At 38.5% G+C, this 10,178-nt stretch overlaps 1 pseudogene; it reads left to right on the forward strand.

The window, feature by feature from the left end:
• The first annotated feature begins 3,086 nt into the window (after window positions 1-3,086).
• Window positions 3,087-4,032, forward strand: LOC123949183 (annotated as a pseudogene).
• Window positions 4,033-10,178: the final 6,146 nt, after the last annotated feature.

Below are 10,178 nucleotides of genomic sequence, written 5' to 3' on the forward strand. Positions count from 1 at the left end.
TCTGCAGACCTTATTTGGATTTTACAGATTGTTCTACAGTTCCCTCTGTAGGTCCGGGATTCTACCCAGGTTCACACACTGTCATGACTGTTCAGTTTCCTTCTGTATGGAGCAGTTCCTCAGCCTTTCTTTGTATTTAATAACTTGACATTTTGAAGTGTACAAACCAGTTTCTTTGTGGAATGTCCCTCAGTTTGAGTTTGTCTGGTGTTTCTTTATAGTTAATGCTTTGCAGGGGTGGGGGGGCAGAAATTCTGTGGACTTTTCAATGTATCATAATCGCAGCCATGTGACGTCAGTTTGAATAAAAGTGGTGATTGAAAATAAAAAAAAAATTGAACATCAATTGAATTGAACATTATTCCTAAAGCAGTGAGCTGAGGCTGGGCTTCAAACATCATGACTTCCATCAATGGAGATTAGTGATACTTATGGAATGTCATCATGCTGCTATCTTTAAAAAGATCAGCCAAACAAAAATGAGAAGTGATGCTCTTATTCAGTAACTTTTAAATTCATTTTATTTGCTATCTCTGCTCTCTCACTGGAGGTTAAGGAGGACACGTATTGCATGGAGAACTGTGTGTGGGGCACAAACAATGAATCTTGGAACACTGAAAGAATAAAATTAAAATTAAAAAAAAGAAAAATGGAAGACAGTGAAATAACCATTCTATAAAGTGCAAAACTGTTATAATTAAATTAACCAGATTCGTACTCCACTATAATCTTTCCCATGCAATCTCATCCTTGTTATTACTGCTACCACATCTACGAGTGCTGATGATGAGGTTGATTTGGTCACAGCTGTATTTGAATCTTGAATCTTCCTCATCTGACCTGTTTAATTGTAGAGCTATACATAACTCCTCAAATCCTCCGTTCTTTTAATGGTAACTTCGGAGAAATAATTCTACTTACCTCAATATTACCATGAATTTCAATGAAATAAGATGTGCTTATATACATGTATGTAAACATATGCATAAAAAGTATACATGTACAGACGTGCATACAGAAAATTATAAATGTATATAGCTCTTACTCTTTGTAGAATATGCCACATTCTAAGAGTGGTTACAACTGCCAGAGGTTGACAAACCTATTGATGTTAGAGCCTGGGCTTGTAGGGAGATGTGCAGAATCAAGAGGACAGTGGTAGAGAAGAATTAGCAGAAGAGAGATGTCTTTCTAAAGGCTCAGATTCAAATTGAAATGATTTCAGACACTGTTGCTACACACGAACATATCACATAAAAAAAATTTAAATGTGGAGCTCACCACCAAAACAAACCTGCAGGTAAAAGTCAGCCAATGGACCAGGACCTTTCAGCCTTTGATCTTGGTGATTCAACTATGAGATGATAGTAATGAGAGGAAAAATGAGTTTCAGAAAGGACATTCCAAATGTCTTAATGCTAAAATATTGATTTTAAGAAAGAAATTAAGCAAAAGAATGGCTTATTTGGAATGGCCACCTGAAACCAATTTTACCATATTTTTAACTAGCCAGGATTTAAATCAAAAGCTGAATTAAAAAAAAAAACTAAAAAGCAAAACAATACTTTGAGGTAGATCTCATGACAATCTTCATTTTGTATATGGAGAAAATCAGGTCCAGGTACCAAGGTTAGAACTAATGACCCTTCAGTAGTCAATGATAGGGCGAATGTGCACCTCTTCCCCGAGTCCAGGCTCTACACTGAATGTTGTGCCTTGCTCTCTGAATTGCCTCTGCTGGTTGTTTATGCCCTTACTGCTCCTGTTGGCCCACTACATCTACTCTGCTTATATGCCTCAGTTACCTAAGTAACTGATTTTGGGTCACTGATTTTGGGACCTTGGAGACAATGAATAACTGTAAATTGAGTTAAACTCAGTGGTTTATTTATTTATTTATTTATTTATTTATTTTTATTTATATTACAGAGACCTGTTGCATTTTTTTAAATTTTTATTTATTTTTTAAATTTCTTTTCAGTGTTCCAGAATTCATTGCTTATGCACCAAACCCAGTGTTCCATGCAATACGTGTCTTCCAAAATACCCACCACCAGGCTCACCCAACATCCCACCTCCTGCCCCTCCAAAACCCTCAGATTGTTTTTCAGAGTCCACAGTCTCACATGGTTCCTCTCCCCCTCCAATTTCCCCCAACTCCCTTCTCCTCTCCATCTCCCCTTGTCCTCCGTGTTATTTTTTATGCTCCACAAATAAGCAAAACCATATAATTGACTCTCTCTGCTTGACTTATTTCACTCAGCATAAACTCTTCTAGTCCTGACCACATTGATACAAAAGTTGGGTATTCATCTTTTCTGATGGAGGCATAATACTCCATAGTATATATGTTTCATTTGTTTATTGTGTTATGTTAGTCAGCATAAAACATATCATTGGTTTTTGATGCAGTATTCCAAGTAAGTTCAGTGTTTTAAAAATTAAAACCAGTGGACTAAAGAACAAATATTTGGGTATAAAACTTGGTTTTGGCAGTAATAATTTTATAAATTAGATATATTAATCAATCTCTGTGCCTCATAACTTAAATGGGCTTAACTACTATTCAGTCTCGTGGGGTTTTTTTTTTTTTGAGAAAATAGATACATACATATTGTGTAGAACAGTTCTTGGACACAAACAACATAAAAGTATCAAAATTTACAAGCTTATGGAACTGAAATGACAGGTATATTTGATTCCAGACCTGCCATCTTGATCAAGACATTCCTTTTTCCACATCTCAGTTTACAAGTTTACAAAATTTAGAGGATGGGAAATGATCCAGAAAGATCCTTTAGTTTCATCAGTGTATAACTATATAGGTAATTATTTCATTCATTAAATTTCTTTGTCAAGTTCATACTAGAGATTTGAATAATTTTGAAGAATTACTGCTATAATGAAAAAATGCACATCTATCAACTTTCTTTCTTTTCTCTTTCTTTCTCCTCTCTCTTTGTCTCTGTCTCTCTCTTTCTCTTCAGGTATTTGTTTGAATTACACGTAAATTGCCTTTTTGTTTTTTACTCTGTTCCATTATTTCTCATTGCTACAGGGCTTCCTGTGATTCCCCAACAACATCCATGGAAAACAACACAGAAGTGACTGAATTCCTCCTGCTGGGACTAACCAATGCCCCAGAGCTGCAGATCCCCCTCTTTATTGTGTTCACCCTCATTTACCTCATCAATGTGGTTGGGAACCTGGGGATGATGGTGCTGATTCTCTTGGACTCCAATCTCCACATGCCCATGTACTTTTTCCTCAGTAACCTGTCTTTGGTGGACTTTTGTTATTCTAGAGCTGTCACTCCCAAGGTCATGGCTGGGTTACTTGTAGGAGACAAGGTCATCTCCTACAATGCATGTGCTGCTCAGATGTTCTTTTTTGTAGCCTTTGCCACTGCAGAAAACCTACTTTTGGCTTCAAATGGCCTATGACCGCTACACAGCCGTGTGTAAACCCCTACATTACACCACCATAATGACAACCGGTGTGTGTGCACATCTTGCCATAGGCTCCTATGTTTGTGGTTTCCTAAATGCCTCCCTCCACATTCGGGACACTTTCAGTCTCTCTTTCTGCATGTCCAATCTAGTCCATCACTTTTTCTGTGATGTTCCCGCAGTCATGGCTCTCTCTTGCTCTGACAGACATATCAGTGAGCCGGTTCTTGTTGTTGTAGCAAGTTTCAATATTCTTATTGCTCTCCTCATTATCTTGATTTCCTACCTGTTCATTTTTATTACTATCTTGAAAATGCACTCAGCTGAGGGATATCAGAAGGCTTTATCCACCTGTGCTTCTCACCTCACTACGGTGTCCATCTTCTATGGGACAGTCATCTTCATGTACTCCCAGCCCAGCTCCACCCATTCCATTGACTCAGACAAAATCATATCTATGTTCTACACTATGGTCATCCCCATGCTGAGTCCCCTGGTATATAGCCTGAGGAACAAAGAGGTCAAAACTGCATTCAAGAAAGTGGTTGAGAAGGTGAAATTGTCTCTAGGATTTACCTCTTAAAGTGTAGGATCCACAGTGACCTACTTTCATTCCTCTCAGATCTTCAACATGTAATGACTCACATTTGTAATTCAAAGTATAATTAACATCTAGTGTTATATTAGTTATAATATAATATGTTATATTAGCTCAGGTGTACAAATAATGGTTCAACAATTCCATACATTACTCAGTGCTCACCACAGTAGTTATAGGCACCATCTGTCAACAAACACCATTATTACCACCTTACTGACTATATTCCCTATGCTGTACTTTTCATCTCCATGACTTATTTATTTTGTAACTGGATATTTGACCTCTTAATCCCCTTAATTCCTTTCATCCACCCCCCTACCCAACTCACCAACTGGCAAACACAAGTTCTCTGTATTTAAGAGTCTGTTGTCTGTTTGTCACTTGTTTTCTTTGGTCATTTGTTTTGTTTACTGAATTCCACATATGACTGAACCACATGATATTTTAATGCCCACACTGCACCTCAATTACTGAGGTGGGGGATAACATTTCCTATTCCAAAGTCCATCCTTTAAAAAAGGAAATAGTATTCCAAACATGTGATATCTGAACAAGGATGATCAAGAGAGACCATAAGACACAATGGAGTATTATGCCTCCATCAGAAAGGACGAATACCCAACTTTTGTAGCAACATGGACAGGACTGGAAGAAATTATGCTGAGCAAAATAAGTCAAGCAGAGAGAGTCAAGTATCATATGGTCTCACTTATTTGTGGAGCATAACAAATAACATGGAGGACATGGGGAGATGGAGAGGAGAGGGAGTTGAGGGAAACTGGAAGGGGAGATGAACCATGAGAGACTATGGACTCTGAAAAACAACCAGAGGGTTATGAAGGGGCGGCGGGAGGGGGTGGGGTGGGGTGGGAGGTTGAGGAACCAGGTGGTGGGTAATAGTGAGGGCACGTACTGCATGGAGCACTGGGTGTGATGCCAAAACAATGAACACTGTTATGCTGTAAATAAGCAAATAAAAATAAATTAATTAATAAAAAAAAAGAGAGACCATAAGAAATTTGGGACCCTGCTCAAAATGAACCTTATTAATTACATATCATATGTACTCTACTATATGGCAATGCAAACCTATAGGTAAACTATGGAATACACAAACCCATGAATAGAAGCATATGCAAGAATCCCATATGTGCACATAAACACAGGAATGGGGAATTTGTTCAAGAAGTTGGATGCAGTCTGGTTAGTTTGTAATAAAAAAGTTCAAATAATCAACTTAATTATCGGAGTATAAATTTATCTCTAACTTTCTTTTCTCTAGTTGAAAAACTTTCAAGAGTCCAAAATGAAGCAGTGGATATTATACACCAACAATGAATCATGGAACACTACATCAAAAACTACTGGGGTACTGTATGGTGACTAACATAACATAATAAAAAAATTTAAAAAAAACATAATTTTTAAAATTTGTTTATTTACAGCATAACAGTGTTCATTGTTTTGACATCACACCCAGTGCTCCATGCAGTACGTGCCATCCCTATTACCCACCACCTGGTTCCTCAACCTCCCACCCCCCCCCCCCCGCCGCCCCTTCATAACCCTCTGGTTGTTTTTCAGAGTCCATAGTCTCTCATGGTTCATCTCCCCTTCCAGTTTCCCTCAACTCCCTCTCCTCTCCATCTCCCCATGTCCTCCATGTTATTTGTTATGCTCCACAAATAAGTGAGACCATATGATACTTGATTCTCTCTGCTTGACTTATTTCGCTCAGCATAATTTCTTCCAGTCCCGTCCATGTTGCTACAAAAGTTGGGTATTCGTCCTTTCTGATGGAGGCATAATACTCCATCGTGTATATGGACCACATCTTCCTTATCCATTCATCCGCTGAAGGGCATCTTGGTTCTTTCCACAGTTTGGCGACCGTGGCCATTGCTGCAATAAACATTGGGGTACAAATGGCCCTTCTTTTCACTATATCTGTATCTTTGGGGTAAATACCCAGCAGTGCTATTGCAGGGTCATAGGGAAGCTCTATTCTTAATTTCTTCAGGAATCTCCACACTGTTCTCCAAAGTGGCTGCACTAACTTGCATTCCCACCAACAGTGGAAGAGGGTTCCCCTTTCTCCACATCCTCTCCAGCACACGTTGTTTCCTGTCTTGCTAATTTTGGCCATTCTAACTGGTGTCAGGTGGTATCTCAATGTGGTTTTAATTTGAATCTCCCTGATGGCTAGTGATGATGAACATTTTTTCATGTGTCTGATAGCCACTTGTATGTCTTCATTGGAGAAGGTCTGTTCATATCTTCTGCCCATTTTTTGATATGATTGTCTGTTTTGTGTGTGTTGAGTTTGAGGAGTTCTTTATAGATCCTGGATATCAACCTTTTGTCTGTACTGTCATTTGCAAATATCTTCTCCCATTCCGTGGGTTGCCTTTTGTTTTGTGGACTGTTTCCTTTGCTGTGCAGAAGCTTTTGATCTTGATGAAGTCCCAAAAGTTCATTTTCGCTTTTGTTTCCTTGGCCTTTGGAGACATATCTTGAAAGAAGTTGCTGTGGCTGATATCGAAGAGGTTCTTGCCTATTGTTCTCCTCTAGGATTCTGATGGATTCCTGTCTCACATTGAGGTCTTTTATCCATTTCGAGTTTATCTTTGTGTACAGTGTAAGAGAATGGTTGAGTTTCATTCTTCTACATATCGCTGTCCAGTTTTCCCAGCACCATTTATTGAAGAGACTGTCTTTTTTCCACTGTATATTTTTTCCTGTTTTGTCGAAGATTATTTGACCATAGAGTTGAGGGTCCATATTTGGGCTTTCCACTCTGTTCCACTGGTCTATGTGTCTGGTTTTATGCCAGTACCATGCTGTCTTGGTGATCACAGCTTTGTAGTAAAGCTTGAAATTGGGTAACGTGATGCCGCCAGTTTTGTTTTTGTTTTTCAACATTTCCTTAGCAATTCGGGGTCTCTTCTGATTCCATACAAATTTCTGGATTTGCTCCAGCTCTTTGAAAATATTGGTGGAATTTTGATCGGAATGGCATTAAAAGTATAGATTGCTCTAGGCAGTATAGACATTTTAACAATGTTTATTCTTCCAATCCAAGAGCATGGAACAGTCTTCCATCTTTTTGTGTCTTCTTCAATTTCTTTCATGAGTGTTCTGTCATTCCTTGAGTATAGGTCCTTTACCTGTTTGGTTAGGTTTATTCCCAGGTATCTTATGGTTCTTGGTGCTATAGGAAATAGAATCGATTCTCTAATTTCCCTTTCTGTATTTTCATTGTTGGTGTATAAGAAAGCCACTGATGTCTGTACATTGACTTTGTATCCTGCCACGTTACTGAATTGCTGTATGAGTTCTAGTAGTTTGGGGGTGGAGTCATTGGGGTTTTCCATATAAAGAATCATGCCATCTGTGAAGAGAGAGAGTTTGACTTCTCCCTTGCCGATTTGGATACCTTTTATTTCTCTTTGTTGTCGGATTGCTATTGCTAGGATTTTTTTAAAATTAATTTATTTATTTTCAGCATAACAGTACTCATTGTTTTTGCACCACACCCAGTGCTCCATGCAATATGTGCCCTCTCTATTACCCTCCACCTGATTCCCCAACCTCCCACCCCACACCCATTCAAAACCCTCAGGTTGTTTTTCAGCGTCCATAGTCTCTCATGGTTCATCTCCCCTTCCAGTTTCCCACAACTACCTTCTCCTCTCCATCTCCCCATGTCCTCCATGTTCTTTGTTATGCTCCATAAATAAGTGAGACCATATGATACTTGACTCTCTCTGCTTGACTTATTTCGCTCAGCATAATCTCTTCCAGACCCGTCCATGTTGCTACAAAAGTTGGGTGTTCATCCTTTCTGATGGAGGCATAATACTCCATCATGTATATGGACCACATCTTCCTGCAGGAAATATTAACTGGGGGCCTATAAATGAGAAAAACTCTTAAGAATATCATTGAACAGAAATATAGAGACAATCTACAGACAGACAGACTTCAAAGGTAACACGATGTCAATCACAACCTATCTATCAATAATCAGTCTCAATGTGAACGGCCTAAATGCGCCCATATAATGACACATTGCTAGGACTTCTAATACTATGTTGAACAACAGTGGTGAGAGTGGGCATCCTTGTTGTGTTCCTGATCTCAAAGGGAAGGCTACAAGCTTTTTCCCATTACGGATGATATTTGCTGTGGGTCTTTCATAGATAGATTTTATGAAGTTCAGGAAAGTTCCCTATACTTTGTAGCGTTTTTATCAGGAACAGATGCTGGATTTTGTCAAATGCTTTTTCTGCATCAATTGAGAGGTCCATGTGGTTCTTCTCTCTTCTCTTATTGATTTGTTCTATCACATTGATTAATTTGCGAATGTTGAACCATCCTTGTAACCCAGGGATGAATCCCACCTGGTCATGGTGGATAATCTTTTTAATGTGCTGTTGGATCCTGTTTGCTAGGATCTTGTTGAGAATCTTAGCATCCATATTCATCAGTGATATTGGTCTGAAATTCTCCTTTTTGGTAGGATCTTTGTCTGAAGATGTGGCTTTTTAAAAAATATTCTTTCATTTTTCTGCATGTGGCTGTCCAATTTTCCCAGCACCATTTATTGAAGAGGCTGTCTTTTTTCCATTGGACATTCTTTCCTGCTTTGTCGAAGATTAGTTGACCATAGAGTTGAGGGTCGATTTCTGGGCTCTCTATTCTGTTCCACTGGTCTATGTGTCTGTTTTTGTGCCAGTACCATGCTGTCTTGATGATGACAGCTTTGTAATAGAGCTTGAAGTCCGGAATTGTGATGCCACCAACTTTGGCTTTGTTCTTCAATATTCCTTTGGCTATTCGAGGTCTTTTCTGGTTCCATATAAATTTTAGGATTATTTGTTCCATTTCTTTGAAAAAAATGGATGGTATTTTGATAGGGATTGCATTAAATGTGTAGATTGCTTTAGGTAGCATAGACATTTTCACAATATTTATTCTTCCAATCCAGGAGCATGGAACATTTTTCCATTTTTTTGTGTCTTCCTCAATTTCTTTCATGAGTACTTTATAATTTTCTGTGTATAGATTCTTAGTCTCTTTGGTTAGGTTTATTCCTAGGTATCTTATAGTTTTGGGTACAATTGTGAATGGGATTGACTCCTTAATTTCTCTTTCTTCAGTCTTATTGTTGGTGTACAGAAATGCAACTGATTTCTGTGCATTGATTTTATATCCTGACACTTTACTGAATTCCTGTACAAGTTCTAGCAGTTTCGGAGTGGAGTCTTTTGGGTTTTCCACATATAGTATCATATCATCTGCGAAGAGTGATAGTTTGACTTCTTCTTTACCAATTTGGATGCCTTTAATTTCTTTTTGTTGTCTGATTGCTGAGGCTAGGACTTCTAGTACTATGTTGAATAGCAGTGGTGATAATGGACATCCCTGCCATGTTCCTGACCTTAGTGGAAAAGCTTTCAGTTTTTCTCCATTGAGAATGATATTTGCGGTGGGTTTTTCATAGATGGCTTTGATAATATTGCGGTATGTGCCCTCTATCCCTACACTTTGAAGAGTTTTGATCAGGAAGGGATGCTGTACTTTGTCAAATGCTTTTTCAGCATCTATTGAGAGTATCATATGGTTCTTGTTCTTTCTTTTATTAATGTGTTCTATCACATTGATTGATTTGCGGATGTTGAACCAACCCTGCAGCCCTGGAATAAATCCCACTTGATCGTGGTGAATAATCCTTTTAATGTACTGTTGAATCCTATTGGCTAGTATTTTGGCGAGAATTTTTGCGTCTGTGTTCATCAAGGATATTGGTCTGTAGTTCTCTTTTTTGGTGGGATCCTTGTCTGGTTTTGGGTTCAAGGTGATGCTGGCCTCATAGAATGAGTTTGGAAGTTTTCCTTCCATTTCTATTTTTTGGAACAGTTTCAGGAGAATAGGAATGAGTTCTTCTTTAAATGTTTGGTAGAATTCCCCTGGGAAGGCGTCTGGCCCTGGGCTTTTGTTTGTTTGGAGATTTTTGATGACTGTTTCAATCTCCTTACTGGTTATGGGCCTGTTCAGGTTTTCTATTTCTTCCTGGTTCAGTTATTTACATTTCACACTTTTGGACATAGAACTTTTTGGAAACT

The sequence above is a fragment of the Meles meles genome, chromosome 8 (genome assembly GCF_922984935.1).
Source record: "Meles meles chromosome 8, mMelMel3.1 paternal haplotype, whole genome shotgun sequence".
NCBI classification, from domain to species: domain Eukaryota; kingdom Metazoa; phylum Chordata; class Mammalia; order Carnivora; family Mustelidae; genus Meles; species Meles meles.